The sequence below is a fragment of the Lactuca serriola genome, chromosome 6, assembly GCF_051521515.1.
Source record: "Lactuca serriola cultivar US96UC23 chromosome 6, Lser_US96UC23_V15, whole genome shotgun sequence".
Classification (NCBI taxonomy): Eukaryota; Viridiplantae; Streptophyta; class Magnoliopsida; order Asterales; family Asteraceae; genus Lactuca; species Lactuca serriola.
Window position 1 is genome coordinate 144,486,896 of NC_136413.1, and position 18,752 is coordinate 144,505,647.

The 18,752-nt window shown below is 35.6% G+C and overlaps 3 long non-coding RNA genes and 1 other non-coding gene across 4 annotated transcripts; 3 read left to right on the plus strand and 1 right to left on the minus strand.

Annotated features, from left to right (window-relative positions):
- The first annotated feature begins 410 nt into the window (after positions 1-410).
- Positions 411-517, plus strand: LOC145060739 (small nucleolar RNA R71). Its single transcript, XR_013686924.1, has one exon. It is a non-coding gene; the product is annotated as a small nucleolar RNA R71 (small nucleolar RNA).
- Positions 518-11,400: 10,883 nt separating this feature from the next.
- Positions 11,401-11,983, minus strand: LOC145057013 (uncharacterized). The gene is made up of 2 exons (XR_013685952.1): positions 11,721-11,983; positions 11,401-11,654 (listed from the first exon to the last, which is right to left on the minus strand). It is a non-coding gene; the product is annotated as an uncharacterized LOC145057013 (long non-coding RNA).
- Positions 11,984-14,431: 2,448 nt separating this feature from the next.
- On the plus strand, positions 14,432-15,907 carry LOC145057014 (uncharacterized). Its single transcript, XR_013685953.1, has 3 exons — positions 14,432-14,591; positions 14,848-14,970; positions 15,686-15,907. It is a non-coding gene; the product is annotated as an uncharacterized LOC145057014 (long non-coding RNA).
- A 688-nt stretch (positions 15,908-16,595) lies between these two features.
- On the plus strand, positions 16,596-16,952 carry LOC145057015 (uncharacterized). The gene is made up of 2 exons (XR_013685954.1): positions 16,596-16,641; positions 16,745-16,952. It is a non-coding gene; the product is annotated as an uncharacterized LOC145057015 (long non-coding RNA).
- Positions 16,953-18,752: the final 1,800 nt, after the last annotated feature.

Here is an 18,752-nt window from a genome sequence, read left to right on the forward strand (position 1 = left end):
GTTGGTGTCTCTTAAGTTCATTATTCTTCATCAACTTCCAAGCCTCCCTAAAGGATCCAAATAACTACAAAGGTTGTTATTTCTTCATCTTTTTCTTTGGTTGGTGTTTAATCTTTCTATAACTTGCAAGATGAACCTGGTGGGTTTAAAATTGTTTTACGTTGTTCAAAGTATCAAGTCTTCCGTTGCTAAATATCATGTTTTGAAAGTAATTTTGAATAAAAACCCAACTTAAAACACTTGCGCTTTCTTATTCCCGTGCTCATCCAAATCTCAATCCTTTGTTAAATGTGGCCCATAGCTATTGTCAAATCCAACTCTTATGGCGTGTATAGATTGATCAAATTTTGTCATTCGTCTATCCATATTCTCTAGTTTAGAATTGATTGCAACCATGAAGTTGGACATTTAGATCATGTTGAGGACAACTCCTAAGCAATCCTTTGTATCTCTCCCATGTTTCATATAAGGATTCGCCATCGTTTTGTTGGAAATTAGCGATCTTCTTTTTGAGTTTGGATATCTTTTAAGGTGGGCTGAATTGCTCAATGAAGACTTCACAAAGATCGGCCTATGTAGTAATGTATCCGGGCGCGAGTTATTTCAACCAAACTTTAGCTTCATCAGTAAATGTCACCGGAAGCATCCAAAGTAACACTGAGTCCAACATTGAAGTAGTTTTCAATGTACTTTACTTCATCGATGTGTTTGAATGCATCTTCGTACTCTTTTTCAGAAAAAGGTATGCCCTTTCTAACGCCCCGTTCTAAGAGCAGTTATTTATGGTTCCCCGGGATCAAAGAGTAAGGGCATTTCGGTCTTTTATGGGAAATGGGTTCTATTCGAGAAGTTTTCTGGTTAGGGTGTGTTGCTAGAAGCATAGGGCTTCTCGCCACCTTCTCATGGATATAAAGTTTGTCGGAAACGAACTTAGAATAAAGGAGCTATGGCGCTTTGAAGATATTGTCACTTTTGGTACTTGATGTAAAAAGTTGACAAGGTGAGGCCATGCATGCATGGGACATGCGTGGGTACGCCCAACGTAAGGCTGGGTTACGCCTAGCGTAATGGAGTTAATGAAACGCGGGGTTCCTCGACATACGCCCAGCGTACTGGAATTACGCTCAGCGTACGTCTATCATCCAGAAACCCCAATATCTCGGGTGTGGAGGCTATTTAAACAACCTTAAGATCTCATAACCCTCCCAAACCCTAGCCTCCACTGTTTAGAGCCGTTTTCCCCAAAGCATAGCCAACCTCTTGAGTGTGTGAGCTTTGGAAGTGTATTTGGAGTGTTTTGAGAAGAAGGAGTTGCATCTAGTGAGTGGAAAAGAAGGCCAACGAGTAGATATGAAGTCTTCTAATGGTTCAAGAGCTCCTAAAGGTATAAAGTTTCTTACTTGACATCTATTTTGTGTAGATCTAAGTATGGTGAAGTTTTGGACTCTATTCTTGTCCCCAAATCCCCAAAGTGATGCATGATGTGAGTTGGTTGAGATTAGCTGTCCTTTCAGACCTTAGGAGAGGTCTTGAGTGAGAAAAAGGAGGACCCAATGGATTTGGTTGTCTCATGTGTGATATAAGTAGGTCTTAATGGATTAAGACCTTGGGTTAAGAGCTTTATGGACGTCCTAAGTAATAAAGTTTGAGACTTTATGAATCCTAGGCATATTTGGTCTATGGATATGAAGTTTGGGCTTAAGAGCTTAAGCCATTAAGAACTTATGAAGAATTTTAGTTCATCGAGATTATGCCCTGTGTAAGCTTATGTACGCCCAGTGTAGTGGGTCTGTGTCCCGATTCCAGTCCGTGAGCATCGGTGTACGCCCCGCGTACCAAGAGGGGTACGCCCAACGTACTCCCTCTATTGGGTTTTTGATTTTGGGCCTTAAGTGATTGGGCTGTTATTGGGCTAGTGGGGCTTGGGTCGTGACTGAGCATTTTGGATGGAGTAATTTAGAACCAATAATTATTATGGACCTTGGATCTAGGCCCATTTGGTAAGGGGGGCCCAATTTAGTAAATTGGGCCAATATTGGGCTTTGCATGAGAATTTGACCTTGGGTCTTGGCCTAATAAGAGGATGATGGGCTTAATGAGTGTTGTGGGCCCTTGGTCTAGAAAGTTGTGATGGTTTCTTATGTGATGGTTTTCTTATGATAGTTGGGATTCTCGACGAGTCAGCAGTCAGAGAGTTGCAGGATTCCGGCAGTTGCAAGGTGAGTTTTCCTCACTGTACTCAAGGGTCTAAAGCATCAAGGCCGGCCCTTTGAATTGCTGTTAGAGCATGTTATGTTACGTGATGATATGTCTGCTAGTTTCCTGGTAGATGAGATAGTGATATGAGAATATGATTTATTAGCTTGGTATCCTTGAGTAATGGATAGTTGTATGATGGCTAATTCCATTGGATTTGCGCCCTGGTAGTTGGGTAGTGATTATTTATAGACCGGTAGTTGGTCTTGCACTACGTGCACTGGTAGGAGGTACGTGCAGGTTATGTATGTTGAGCATTAGCAGAGGGTATTCCATCCCGGTAGGATGATAGGGCCTTAGTGTGTTGGTTTTGTAGAGAGTGTTTTATGTATGCCGATTATATGTGCATGTCTGCTAGTGTAGATTGGCATTCCAACCCGATGGTTGTGGGCCAGGAGTATTCCATCTAGGTAGGATGATTGGACTCACAGTAGTTTGGCAATCCAACCCGATGGTTGAGGGGCATGGGGTATTCCATCCCGAGGGATGATTGGACCCATAGTAACAGTAGTAGTAGTAGTTACTGCATGTATAGGAAGTGGGGCATTCCAACCCGATGGTTGTGGGCCAGGAGTATTCCATCCAGGTAGGATGATTGGACTCACAGTAGTTTGGCATTCCAACTCGATGGTTGAGGGGCCTGGGGTATCCCATCCCAATGGATGATTGGACCCATAGTAGCTACTGTTGTACGTATAGGTGGTTGGGCATTCCAACCCGATGGTTGTGGGCCGAGAGTATTCCATCCCAGTAGGATGATTGGGATCATGTTACGTAGGCATTCCAACCCGATGGTTGAGGACCGAGGGTATTCCAACCGGAAGGTTGATTGGACCCGAAGTATGTTGTTCTTGCTGTATGCATATGTTTATGTGTGTATGAGTACTTTGGGGGGAACTCACTAAGCTTTCGGGCTTACAGTTGTGGTTTATTGTTTCAGGTACTTCAGGAGATCGTGGCAAGGCAAAAGCGTGATCGTACCGCTCCTCATGTTTATGCTTTATGTAATATGATTATGGGGAAATACTCTGATGTTTAAACTATTTTGAAAACAAGATGTATGGTCGTAACGGTTTTTGAATGAATTAAATGTTTTAATTTGGTTGAAATTTTTGGTCGTTATACCCTTGAGCATTGATAGAATATGCACCTTGAGCTCAAACTCTTTCAGTTGGAATCTCAGGCAGCACAAGACCTGGACCGTTATCCTCAGGGATCTGCTTCTTCTAATCTCCCATAGTCATTCTTGTGATGCCCGTCATCTCTTCAACCTCGCTTTTTATCTCGTCTTCTGAAATTCCTTCGCTAAATGTTTCTGGCTCATATCCTACTTCCTTCTTACTAGGATTCTTCTCAAATAGTTCGAATTTTACAGATTGAAAAGTATTGCTAGACTCGCCGACCTTTTTGTCTTTCTTCTTATGGAAAACTAACTCTTGATTGTTTAGTGGTGGAATTATTGGAGTGTTGGATCATCGGTTCATAAATCACTGTAACAAAAATAAAATAAAACAAAACGCGTAAAATGAATAAAAATAAATAAACAAAAGTTTGACTGAAACAAAACCACAGCCCGACTAAGATGCTCACGACATGGTTGTTGCTCAGACAGAAAAATAAATGCAGAAAAATAACTTTTTGCGGTTTTTACCCCACAAAAATGACCGAATAACTAAAAGCAATTAAACTAAAAATCAAATAAGCCGTTCCTGGGAAACGACGCAAAAAACTTGATGTGCACAAAAGTACCTACTTGTTTTAAAATTTTAACCTAACTAACTTAACTAATATATGCACCTATAGTTAGTATACCTAGTCGGATTATAGAATAGCTTTGGTAAGTCGGGTGTCGAACACAGGGAACAAAATTTAATTAATCAATATAACTACTTCTAATTAAACTAAGAAAACAAACTTAAATTGGGGGTTTTTTTACTGATTTTGCAAGATTAGAAGAACTTAATTCAAATCACTACCAAATTACCAACTAACCAAGCAAATAAAAACGAATTTACTTCAAGATTAAAGAGTACTTCTGTTCAGTTTTGATTTCCCCTTCTCCTAAGGTTGATTTCTAGTGGATGAAATATATTGATTACCAATTTGTTAACTAGCTATAATGATCAAATATCTAGACATACCAATTTCTGAATTATCATGCGATGATCAAGCACAAGTTAAACACCAAATCGATAATACGTAGAAATTGGAGTATGAATGATAGTAGTTACTTTCCTATGATCAAGTTAAGCAACAAAGCACAAATTAAGAATAATTATGCTCTTTAACACGGTTAAAGTTACTATCTTTAATTACTTTATCTAAGATATGATTAATCCTAGCCCTAATTATTTAATGATCATAAAAAATTAGGTGACAAATTCATGCAATTAGAATAATCAACTATCACACAAAACTTGATTAATAAGCAATAAAAACTAGAACTAAAACATGCTAGGGTTTAATTTTCAAACACAAGTAAAATCAACATATATCATCCATAAATCAAAATTAACACATAAGGATTAGGTTCATCTTCACTAAACAGAAGTATAAGGTTTTAGCCTCTCATAATAGCAGAAAAACACACAAAATCCATGCAAATAACACTAGCCATGTGTATGTTAGCAAACCGATTAGATCTTTGTAGAATTCTTCTATATCTTTTCAACTCTTAAGCTCCAATCGATTCCTGATCTTCTCTAAGGTTTCCAGAGGTTTTTAGTCGCAATCCTTCTCAGAAAATTGGTTGGGGGTCTCTCCATTAGACCAAATGATCAGATATATATAGTTTCCATACATCTGGCCACCACAACGTGGTTAAAATGCACCATGTCGTGGTCTTCATGGATATCTCATATTCTCCAAGTCATCTCATTGGTCGAGGAATCTTCCATTCGCCAGATCGTGGTGGATGATCATCACGTTGTGGTTCAAACCTTCTTTTTCTTCTTTTGCCTTAGCTCATTCATTCCTGCTTCCGGCTCCTTGTTTTCTTCATTTTCATCCCGAGCATGTCTTTGCTACTACAAAGCAAATTTCAAACATAATAAGTACCTTATGTCCCAAAATAAACATAATTGTAGCTAAAAATATTAGAAATATGCACAAAAGAGATGGCTAAATATGCACATATCAAAAGTCTTATTATCTTTCCTTCTTTTTCATTTATTTTTTTTCATCAAAGTATTATAAAACCCACTCATGTCCATACTTTTGTATCAAAAGCTCAAAAACTAAAACTTGACTTTTAGTTGTACTTATTTATATGTCATTGTAATGTTTAAAAATTAGAAACATAACTTTTCACATTTGAGTCCAACATCACACAATGCTTAAAGTAGAGGCATAAACACCAAAACCGTTTTTTCTTTTTTCTTTTTTCTATGTTTTTTTTAATCGAGCACGAATAAGATCATTTTTTGGCCATTAGATTTCATTTAGGTCCAGACCAATTTGTGCATGACATATGAATATCTAGCATAATCGATTATAAATTCTGATATTCCGTTTTTCAAAAAGCCGGTTTCGGATTAATCGAATATGAAATATGAAGTTATAATCTGGAAAATGCTCAAACAGTGCAATGGTACCTTCAAAAATGGAAACGTAGAGAGAACCTAGTTTTCACAAATTTATTAAAGAGAGCATAAACTTTAAAGCGAAAATTCAACTTGATATATATACTTATATATAAAAAGACATACCCCAGAGTTAAAAGAGAAACCATATAAGTTTTCAAGTCCTTTTTTATTCCAATCCAACAAACATGTGCTAACAGTTTCTTTCCAATAATATCAACTTACATATACTTCTTTACAAATATATTTTCTAATAACATGTGCTAACACTACAACATTCGGACACTATGGCAACAACAAATTCTGACCCTATCCAGACAACGTGTCGTCGGTATAGGCTATGCCGGCGACATGTTGTCGGAAAAGAGTTGTCGGCATAAACGTGTCGGCATAGGTCCATTACATCGTCGGCACAGCTCCACTATTGCGACGACTGGTTGTCGGTACAACTTTTGTCAACCATATTTTCGGAAAAAAAAAATAAAGTTTTATTAATAACCTGTGGCAACGACTTGTCGTCGCAAAAGGTCTAAGCTATTGCGACGACTTGTCGTTGTCGGAATAGATTTTCAGAATACCGCGAACATTTTCGTCGTTCCCGCCAGACTTGTAGCGACGACATGTCGTCGGCACAAATATCATAGTCAAAGGAAATTGGTCAAAGGTTGCAAAAGATATGACGATGACAACTCGTCGTAGGGGACCTGTAGCGACGATGTATGTTGTTGGCTTAAGTGTCGTCGGCATAGCTCAGTATCCTTGTAGTGCCACCCCTAAATATGGTTACCTTTTTATACACTTACAAAGAGGCATGTGGTGTTTTGGCATCAAACTCGTGGTTAATGTAATTTTATTTTGTTTTTTGAAAAATTGCACTGTGATCTAACCACATCGACCATGTCTATTGAGAAAAATTGAAAATCATCATCTTCATATAAGTTACAAAAAAAAACATCATATTCTGGTTAATTAAAATCAAAGTAAACTATCACAATACAATGATTTCTCTTTTACAAATGGACACAATAGTAAAAATGGTTAGATTTTATGTTTTGCAATGGACCACGAGCATTTTCATCACCAGAGTAAATTCCTATGATAGACTATCATCATTCAAAAGGAAAATTGTTATATGTGGTGGCGCTTGTGGGTGTCTATCCTACAAGAAGGATAACCAAATTATTTTACAACAATGGAACAAAACTAAATTTGTTTTTAAACGGCTAAAAGTTGAGTGGTTTAACCACATAAATAAAAAACAATTAAGGTACAAATGTAGAACATGTGTGAAACTTGGTCACTATGTTTTAGTGACTTTCTCCTTATACCAAGCAAAAGAAAGCCCCAAACCATTACAGAACACAAAATAATTATCACTATGCTCAGATTCTATTTCTTACTCGCATCCTCCAAGCTTTATTCCTGCACAATCTGTCGAAGTTTAACCTTTGAGGGATGAAATCCGATTTTCAAAAACCATACAACAACATGTTACAGGATCGGGATCCAGACAAACAGACTCTTCTTTTTTCTCAAATACGGGTTGTTTGGAGGATGTTGTGGTGGGTGGAATTTCTAAAACTATAGAGATGGGCAAGTTTCTTCGGTATTCGATGATTGGTTGTCAGAAACTTTTAGAAGCTATGTTAATTTGGAATGGAGAAAAAAAAGTGTTACATGAACCGTCTCTCGATAAATATGCAAGGAGCAGGGAATCATGATAAATGGTTGTGGATAAAAAAATTATGTAATAAGCATCGGGTGAATTTTCTAGGGATTCAAGAAACAAAGACCCAAAATTTGGATCTTTCTATGATTAAAGATTATTGGGGAAATCCTTCTTTCCATTTTGAGTGTTCCTATCCTTAGGGTCTTTTTGGAGGAATTTTGGTTATTTGGGATCCGGACCTTTTCTTGTACAAAGAGATCAATTTCTCATGATTTCTTTATTGCGATGGAAGCGGTGTGGGTGCCTACTGGTTTAGAGATTCTTGTCATTACGGTTTATACTCCTCAGGATATTAATTTCAAGAAACGTGTTTGGTCTTCTATCATTCTTTTGATTGAAGCTACAGAGGCTGAGGTTATTCTTATGGGTGATTTCAACGAAGTTTTGGATGTTTTAGAGAGATACGGGTCTCAATTTTGTACTATATTAACGCGGGTCTTTAATCGGTTCATCCTTGATGCGGGCCTCATTGAGGTTCCTCTAAGAGGACCTCAGTTTACTTGGTCGAATCCTTCGGATTCCAAATCAAGTAAACTTGATAGGTTTCTAGTTTCAGGGGGTTTTTCTTTTCCTCATCTGACATGGCTTATTCTTGAAAAGAAGATTTCAGATCACCGTCTGATTCTTCATTTGGAGCATGTGGTTGATTATGGTCCTTACCCTTTTTGTGTTTTCTGTTCTTGGTTCTCTTTGGATGGATTTGAAGATATAGTTTGTTCTACTTGGAGTCAAACTATTCCGGGAGTTGATGATCCTTGGGTGATTTTTAAGAAAAAACTCAATTCCCTTAAAAATAATCTTAGAAGTTGGAATTGCCAGTTTCGGGGGTGTTTGGCTTAGCTTTTCAAACCTCAAAAGTCCTTTTTGGAAAAGTTACAAAAAGTCAGGATTTCCTGACTTTTCTAAAAAGTTCCTTTTCCTTATGTAAAAACTTCAAAAGTAGCTTCTAAAAGTAGTTTGCCAAACATCTTTTGCTTTTTTTTTTCTTTTTCAAAAAGGACTTTTGGCTTTCAAAAGCTAAGCCAAACACCCCCTTCGTATGGAGAGAGATAGGAGATGTTTGGAGGTTCAAAGAGATATTGATAATTTTGATTCTAGCATAGTCGACTTGGATGACAATTCAAATGCTAGAGATTCTTGGCTTAAGGCTATTAAAGAGTTACGAGACTTGGATCATTTATGTAGAAAAAGAATACAATTAGCTATGAAAGGGATTATGGTGGATGACGTTTGGATAGATGATCTAATGTTAGTTAAAAATGAATTAAAAAATTATTATCATAAGCTATTTCAAAGGCAAGGGCGTAGGTGGCCAAGTACTTCTCTTTGTTCCTTTAAGTCTCTTTCGGAGCCTCAAAGAATCTCTCTTGTGATTCCTTTTACTCGGGAGGAAATCAAAAAGGTGGTTTGGGACTGCAGGGGTGATAAGGCCCCGGGTCCATACGAGTTTGCGTTTGAATTTATTCATCGGTCTTGGGATATTATTCAGGATGATGTGGTTTTTTTTTTGTCATAAGGTTTTTTGAAGATGAAAAAAAATCCAAAGGGGTGTAATGCTTCTTTCTTTACGTTTATCCCTAAAATTCTAAATCCTAAGTCTATTAAGGATTTTCGGCTAATTAGTCTTATTGGGTGTCAGTATAAGATAATTGGAAAGCTTCTTTCCAATAGATTATCCGAAGTTATAAGTCCAGTGGTTAGTGGAGAGCAGTCTGCTTTTATAAAGGATCGTCAAATTCTTGATGGTCCCTTTCTCCTTAATGAAGTGGTGGCTTGGGCGAAGGCTAAAAAGAAACAACTTATGATTTCCAAAGTTGACTTTGAAAAGACTTTTGATTCTCTCTCTCTCTCATGGGATTATTTATTGGAGATTATGGATATTATGGGTTTTGGTGGTAGTTGGATTAGGGCAGCTCTTGTTTCTGCTTGGGCTTCAGTGTTAGTTAATGGTTCTCCTATAGACGAGTTTGATATTCATAGGGGTCTTCGTCAGGGGGATTCTCTTTCTGCATTATTGTTTATTCTTGTTATTGAGGGTCTCCATGTTTCTCTTATCCAGGCCAAAGAGAATAGGGTTTTTTCAGGTTTTGCGGTTGGCTCGTTTCCTATTCATATCTCTCATCTTTTTTATGCAGATGATGCCGTTTTTATTTGTGATTGGGATTTGGAGAATGTTAGAAGGATCCTTCGAATTCTGAGGTGTTTCTTTTTAGCCTCCGGATTGTGTATCAACCTTGCAAAATGCAAGTTGATTGGTGTTGGAGTCTCGTTTCATCAAGTCTAAGTTGCAGCAAATTTGATTGGTTGTGCTTTTGTCCGACTTCCTTTTGTTCATTTGGGTCAATTTATAGGTCAAAATATGTCCATAATTAATGCTTGGTCTTCCGTTGTTGAGAAGTTTAAAGCTAAGCTTTCTTCAAAAGCTAAGACTTTGTCGATTGGAGGTGGACTCACTTTGATTAAGGTGGTGTTTGGTAGTATTAGTACCTATTCTATGTCTATTTTTCCAGTTCCTTTTGTGGTCAAAAAATTACTTGAATCTTTTAGGGCTTCATTCTTTTGGGGTAAAGATCAAGGTGATAGAAAACTACATTTGGTATGGTAGGATAAAATTTTAGCTAGTAAAGAAGAAGGTGGTCTGGGGTTAGTAGCCTCTTTGTTTTGAATCGGTCTTTAATTTTTAAATGGAGATGGTGTTAATTACATTGTTCGGACTCCATTTGGGCTAAGGCGGTTCATTATATTCATGGTTTCGGTTCCACTTCTAATATGAATTCATTGTCTTTTTCTTTTTCTCCTTGGGTTGGAGTTATCAAGGTGGTTGATCAGTTGAGAGCTAAGGGGTTGGATTTGATGCCTTTTTGTCCTATTCGTGTTCGTGACGGGAAGAATACTCGCTTTCGGTTAGATGTCTGGTCGGGAGAAATCTCTTAGCCTCCACTTTCCATCGTATATATGCTCTTGATTTATGCAAGAATGTTACGGTGAATGATAGATTAGATGTGGATGTTTTTACCTCCTCCCTTTGCAGGTTCCCTAAAGGAGGCATGTAAGAGACACAATGGATAGAGCAGCTCGCTCCTTAGTCTGGTTAGTTTATCTCCATTTCTTGATAGTCTTAGATGGACTCTAGATCTGTCTTTCAGTCTCCTCCGCCCGCGTTTTTATTGATGTTGGTTATTTGAAGTGTGCTGACATAGCTACAAGATGGAATTCTTGGGTTTCTATCAAACTTAATGTTTTCATGTGGAGAATTACGCTTGGTAGAATCCCGACGAGGGATAACTTATCGGCTAGAGGCATGAAGATTGATTCCATCCTTTTCCTGGTGTTTCATTATAATTTGGAGAGTCTTTACCATATTTTCATTAATTGCCCTTTACTCAAGGAGATTTGGGGTTGTATTACTTCTTGGTGGAGTTTTGATTTTCTGGTGGAGCTTACGATCATGGGATTTATTTCTTGGGCAAATTCTATTGGGGGTTCTAGCTCTGTTCGCAAGGCCTTTGATGCGGTTATTATTACTACCTTTTGGTCCTTATGGAGGTTTCAGAACAATCTCGTTTTTGGAGCAGTTTACCCTAGTTTTCAATCTTATTTGATGATATAGTTAGTATTTCTTATTTTTGAGTTTCAAATAGGTGTAAGAAAGCTAAGATCTCTTGGTTGACTTGGTTCTTTGATCCTAATGTAACTTGTAATTCTTTGTAATGCTTTCCTAGCTTCTCGCTAGTTTTAAAAAATTTCTGTCGTTCCAAAAAAAATCAATGGGATACAAATCATCAAGCACCTACAAACAAAAAGAAAATTAAGAAAAACACTTACACATAGAGGTTTGACTTTTTAAAACCTTCATTAAACATGTAACGAAACCAAACCAAGACAAAAATTAGTGAAGTATGAAATCAACAACACACATTATTATACTTACATAGGGTTACATACATAGTTACAGAAGGGAGAGAATCAAAGGTGGGATAAGCCACTTGTTTGCAATCGACACCAAAGTCTTCTATCCCAAAGGTATGTCCTGAATGCTCTAATTTCGACTTTTCCACCAGAAACAATCCTTATTGGGTAAATGACAACTGCAAAAAATAATTAGGGTTTTTTAATACTAGAATCCATAACTAACAATCAATGGAAATGGTAACCTGAGTAGACAACAAGTAGAGGGAGAAACAAACGGGAAGAGAGAAGCGGTTCACCGTTAGACATAGATTGTTCGCCCACCTTACAAAAGCGTTGTAGTTTTCGCCGTTTTCCTTCCGTATCCTCTTCCTGGCCCAACTGATTTTTCGTCGACATGAGAGATGAAATTGAGAGAAGAATGAGATTCATATTGAAGAATTCAATCAAAATCAACTTAAAGAAAAGAACAATCAGAATAAAGAGTGAGAAAAAAATAGAAGATAAACCCTACAAGTGGGAATCGACACAACATCATGGGACCAATGTCGGAAGCATGTGGATGCAAAAAAAATGAAAATAGATGATGCGTCTGATGTAATGGTAGTTGGTAGACGCGGTAGACATTATGAAAGGGAGCTGATAACAGAACATGTGTCCGAAAAGACAAAATCAGCCAAAATTTAAGGCCATGGATTAAACTTATCAATCCCACAAAATATTATGCCAAAGATGTAAACCCATAAACATTACTGCTTGTAAGGGGTCACTTAGGTGTTGTTTGTTTTTTCTGAGACAAAATGCTGCACTCTGCGGACTATATTTGGATACCTCTGTAGTAGAAGTGGAGCAAACGTCTCCAATCTGGAAGAAGAAGATTGTTTTTTAATGTCTCCATGCTGTTAAAATAAACCAAAATTTCAATAAACTAGTTTTTTAAACTTAAAATAGTTTTTCCATAATGAAATGTTTTATCATAATCAAATTTCTTTCAATTTCAAAATCAAACTTAAGATTTATAATATTTTAATCACAAATGGAGAAATATATAAAGGAATTATGGAGAAAATATAAAACCAAAACACGAATATGTAAAATGGCTCAACAAATGAATTCGTTCGTTAATCTTTAAAGGTAGATTATAAATGTAATTCAATTTACACTAATTTCTTCATAAACGATTTTAAATTTCTTAATTTGTTTTTATAAAAAATAAGGTTTCATATAAAATCACAAATCTTTATAACCGATCATGTTTACCATTTAATATTTTGCAACTAATCCCACATAACATATAAGATATACTTATGTCATTGAAAAAAAAATTTAGAGTATTTTTTTTAAGCTAGAAGATGTCTGAAGATGTTAGAATACTCTAGTCCACATCTGCGCAAAGAAGATGAAGTGCATACATTTTTAAGTCTTCGGCCTTCTAAAAAAACAGTATGCGAAGACTAATGTATGCGGGTGGTTTATGCGGTGCAGACAAAAGAGGTCAAGAAGATTTACAGATAAAAAACAAACATCTTAGATTTAATATATATATATATATATATATATATATATATATATATATATATATATATATATATATATATATATATATATATATATATATATATATATATATATATATAAGGGCTTCTAGCCCCAACGGTAATATGTGTTGTCCTTCCTCTTTGAGGTTAGGCCTGACAATGGAGCGAGTTTTTACCCTGATCCGATCCAAACCCTTAACAATTATACGGGTTTGGAGCATAGTTTTTTATCCGTTTACCCGTTAACGACCCTTACCCGCTAACCCTTTTATTAAAAGGGTCGGGTATGGATCATCATCGATCTGCTTCGTTTATAACCCGCCCCATATAAATTTTAGAAATATACATTTATATTTTATATTTCATAAAGTTTACATTAAATTCCAATCGAAAGTCCAAAGAGAAAAGGCCAAAGACTAAACTGTTTTTACATAAGACTCGATGACTCAACTTCTAGACTTCCAGTCTTCTCTCAAGAGCCATGATTTCATTTCATTTATATATCATCATGTAATCACCAATTTCATTTATAAATCAATAAGGTTATTTATCAACCGGAAGAAAGTTTGTAATTCCTATTCCCTATCTATGCAATCGACGGTCAAAAACCAATCAGAAGTAACTAAAATAATGATTTTAATTTCAATAGAAAATCTTCGAGTACATAATGCGTTTTCTAAATCAACACTTAGTTTTACTTAATAAATGTGATTTTATGATTTAAGTAAAATGTTTTTGATTATTCAAAAAACCTACGGGTTACGTGGCGGGTTTGAATATCTGTTGATTCGGTGGATAAAGGTATGAGTTTGATTATTCAAAACCCTGCGGGTTACGGAGCGGGTTTGGATCGAATTTTAAAATTTGTTAAAAGGGTTTGGATCAAGGTCGATTCGCTCAAAACCCGCCCCATTGTCAGGTCTATTTGAGGTTAAAGTTTCAAATCTCGTTGTGAACTTAAGTAAAATTAAGAATCACAACTTAAGTGAAATTAAAAAGTTGTTTAAAAGTAGATTAAATTTGTTGTTTAAAAATATAAAAGATTTAGTATATAATAATAATTAGCAATTGTATGAGGGTGGACCATACAGTGAATATATCACTTCCATTATTATTATTATTAAAGCTAACATTTTCGCTAAAAGTTGTTTAAAAGTAGATTAAATTTGTTGTCTTTTATTTTATTAAAGCTAATATTTTCGCTTAAGAAATTAATCAATTATTCAAGCCACAATATATTATTGTATAACTGTAAATTTATTCTATTTTACTGGATAGTGAATATATCACTTCCATTATTATATATATATATATATATATATATATATATATATATATATATATATATATATATATATATATATATATATATATATATATATATATATATATATTAAAGTTATTGTTCCTTAGCTACAATACCTGACCATAGGTACTGTTCGTGTGTTCGTGGGTTTACTGCCTCAACCGTAGTCACCGCCCCACCATCCCAAACGCCTTGCTTCGTTCTTTATTACACCACCAGTTCCTTCCACCGCTTTCATTTTCGTTCCTCCACCGCCACCGCCACCGCCACCGGTCAGTTCTTCCCCCCCTTTTTTTTGTTATTTGGTACCCTCAATATTGGGTTTGGGAATCTGTTTAGTCGATGGAATGTGCAATGTGTTTCTCCTCTTTCATTTCCACGTGTTCCTCTTCATCCTTTCTCTGTGTTTTTAGATGTCGGTTTCTTGAATTTCTCACAATCGCTTTCTTCTTTCATTCCCATGTATTCTTCTTCCCCTGTTTCTTCTGCGTTTATCTGTATATGTCTTCATCTTATTTCGTTTGCCAGTCTTCAGGTGGAGTTTGAAAGATTGCACGCCAAGTGTTCGACGAAAGTACTTAAACAGCCACCCACCCATATGGATGCCACCACCCGGAAGAGTTGGTGGTGTCGTCTATCATCTATTACTAGGTATATTTTTATTATGTTAGGGTCTTTTTCTTAAATACGGTCATGAAGTAAAGATGTTTGATCCATATTTTCTTAGAATAACATTGACATTACATTTCAGATTTCAAGTGAGATTATAGCTTAAACTGATGCTAATATTCATTTGATTTATGTGAATCTCACCCATCTTACTCACTCAGACCCTCATTTTCATATTTGCTATAATTAATTTTCCATGATTACAAATGTTTAATCTCACTCAACCTCTACTTTGTAATAGCTTAAAGTAGTTTGTTTTTCAATTTGTTCAACAAATGTGGATTGTTTAAATTAACCATGTTTGTTTTTCCATTCTAAATGTCATTTAGGGCTTGGATTACATCCGGTTTTCCCCTTTTGGTACACATAATTTCCGATTACCTATGTGTATATAATTTTTTGGCCATTATATGTATATATCCTAAAAGATAATTGAATTAACAGATAGAATGGCGATTGTGCATCTCATAAAGTTATCTTTTTTTTTTTTATAGATGTTAGGAATTTGCTTGCTTCAAGCATGGACGATATGACTTATTAAATTTGTTAATCCATCCTTCATTTTCATTCAATGATTCATGAAAAAATAAAAGCTATGGTTTCAGAAGAAGAAGACAACACAGCTCCTGTTCCCGAAAGGATATTCTTTTTTTTCTCTTTCTTTGAGATTAACTTTCCCCTTTTCATGTGGGTACAGGTGGGAAATTCTCATGTATATAAGGTCCAGAGGAAGTTGAGTAAGGGTGGTTTTGGGCAGGTCTATGTTGACAGGGGAGTAAGTTCTGGAACACAAGCATGTTTTTGAAAAAAAAAACTGGAATCTCTTGAATGAGCAACATAAACACAATCATGTTTTTTTAAAAAGCTTTTATATATTACTATTATTATTATATATAATGTAATTATACATTTTTTTTAATGGTGTGACATGTGGGATTTCATCTGAAATTTGATTCCATAATCTCTCCTAAAAAAGGTGTTCTTGGTATAAATACTTTTGTGTGTTTTGATGAAGAAAAATGTTTGTGATGAGTAGGGCCATATGCTACGCTTACATGGAATCTCAAATCAAATCGTAAGCTGGATACAATGCAACTGTTGCACAACATCAGTGTTTCGTCTATCAAAATTTATATTACCAATGTATTTATAAGTGTATGTAACAAGGGTAAAAATGTCTTTTTCTACGCTTAAAGTTTTTTTTCTTAGCTTTGTGTGTGCAAAGAATAGTCAAACAAAGAAAAATATTTCAAAAGTTAAGTTTTGGAACGAACGCCCACAGTCTCTTTCTCAATATTTTTCAAAATATGAAGAAAATGTACAATCTTTCAATTCCAAAATCAAGTGACTTTAGTTTTACTTTAACTTTTGGATTCAATATTAGTTTCAATACTCGCTTTTTATATGAACTTCAGTTCATAAATTTCATAAATTTATCATTTCTATTTGTTTCATTTGTTATATAGTTTATTTGACTACAAATATCTCAAATTCAGTTTTAATTTTACTTACTGTTTATTTATTTTGTTTTTATACTTGGCATGATTTCCTACATCATGGATATTCTTGAAACGATTGAGGCGATCCAGGATTGATTGTTATGAGTAGCTAGCTTCCCACCTTTATCAAAAAGGTTTCAAATATGTGACCAACGTATGTATCTATTAATCAAAATAAAGGGCATTTTAGACATTTGGTCAATAGTCAAACTTTCCTATGTAACTATATGCCAAGTCAAATATTGCTTTATCTTCAGGATGATGGGCTGCACAATGACATCTTCAATTTGATATAAGTAAAGTTAAACCAATAGATGTTCTCCCAATTCTACCCTCTGTCCATTTGTTTACGTCTTTCTATTTCTAACCAAACGACATGATCACATATTGTAAAGTTTTGATATACGTATTTTGTTTTTGTGATTAAAGATGTATACTTAAATTCTGAATATGTGTTTTTGTTTATCTGTGTAGCTTTAAGAATCCAACATATGTATTTTAAAAAGAGAATAGATCTCAGTTCACTTCTACTTTATTTCATTTTTAGGCATCAAACTTTCATAGTCAACCAACTATAGCATCCTACTTCCATGACGAATGACTGATAAACGATGACACCATCTTTTACATAATGTCTTCAGTCGGTTTTCTTTGATATTAGCGGCGAATCCGACCCCCGCGAAGCGGGGTTTCCTATCTAGTTATTATTATTATTGTAAGGTCAAACCTTGAAATATGATGATGTTTGAAATAAATCTCAGCATCAGCGTATATCTCAGTTTCAGCATCAACGTTTGAGCAGCTCAACATGTTTAGTTTATTCAGTGCGTTGTAACAGATTTTGTATTTATCTTGTTTCTATAGTTAGCGTAAATTAGTTACCTGACATATCCCTGATTTGTAGGGATTGTCTAAAATAGCAGTATATAATCTTTTGTATAGGTTTGTGAATGCACATCTTTCACAAACCCTAATCGCTGCTTTGTGCACACGATAATCTCTTTGTGAGATTATCTTTCTTAGTGAGAGTTTTTCTTCGTGAATTCTTCTTATTCTCATTTACTGTCATTGATTGATCTAAAGGCTTTTTCAATTGGTATCAGAGCAGGTTTCTCTTATCAAATAAATGGCTTCGTCTTCTTCTTCGTCGAACTCATCAAATCATCCCTCCGCTAAAATTCCTCCTTTTGATGAAACAAATTTTGCCATGTGGAAAATAAAGGCTCTATATGTTTTAGAGTCAGTAGATGAAGACATGTTGGACATTGTCGAAAAGGGTCCATATGTTCCAATGTATCAGCCTCTGAAAAACAACGTTCCTGATGGTGCTATGAAGAAAACACCTAGAGAAAACTAGACGGCAGATGACAAAAGAAAAAATGTTCTAGATGTTCGTGCTCGTGCCGCAATCAGCTACGCTCTGCCATACAATATTTTTGGGCTGGTTCAAAATTGCATCTCAGCAAAAGAGATGATGGATACGCTGACTGTGTCCTTTGAAGGCACTGAAGAAGTCAAGGCTACTCAAATAAATGATCTTAACAGAAGGTATGAACATTTTTTGCTAAGAAAGATGAAACCTTGACTCAAACCTTTAACAGATTCAATACTCTTGTTAATGATCTACGGAGATTAGATCAGTTGAAGCATAGAACTGTTCTAGTGCATAAATTTTTGGATTCTCTGGGTGCAGGTTGGGAGAACCATGTTGATGTGCTGAAAAATAGTGAGAAGATCAACTTTATGGACTTACAAAGTCTGTATGGAAATCTTCGATACTATGAGGAATCCAAGCTTCAAAGAAAGGAGCTGATGAAAGATTCTCAGCGTGAATCATCTGTAGCCTTGTTCTCAAACAAAAATCTAGTGTCAGATTCAGACACTGAATGCCATTCAGACATTGATTCCTCTAAAACTGACACTGATGATCTTGAAAAGGTTGTGGCTAGTGCAGCTTTGATTGTAAAGACCTTTGAGAAATCAGGCCGAAACTTCTCAAAGTTTCAGAAGAAGATGGGTGGAAAGTTTTCAAAAAGATCAGTCGCTGATAAAAAGCATGGTACTGATAAGAAAGAAAAGGCTCAGTGCTTTAACTATGGGAGCACTGATCATTTTGCAAAGGAATGTAAACAAAGAAAACAAGGCTCGGATGAATATTGGAAGCAGAAGTACAACAAGCTGATTGAGAAGCTGAAAGCAGAGAACTTGGAACATAAAGTTCTTGTTGCTGAAGAAGAAAAATGGAAGACTGATGAGGAGTCATCA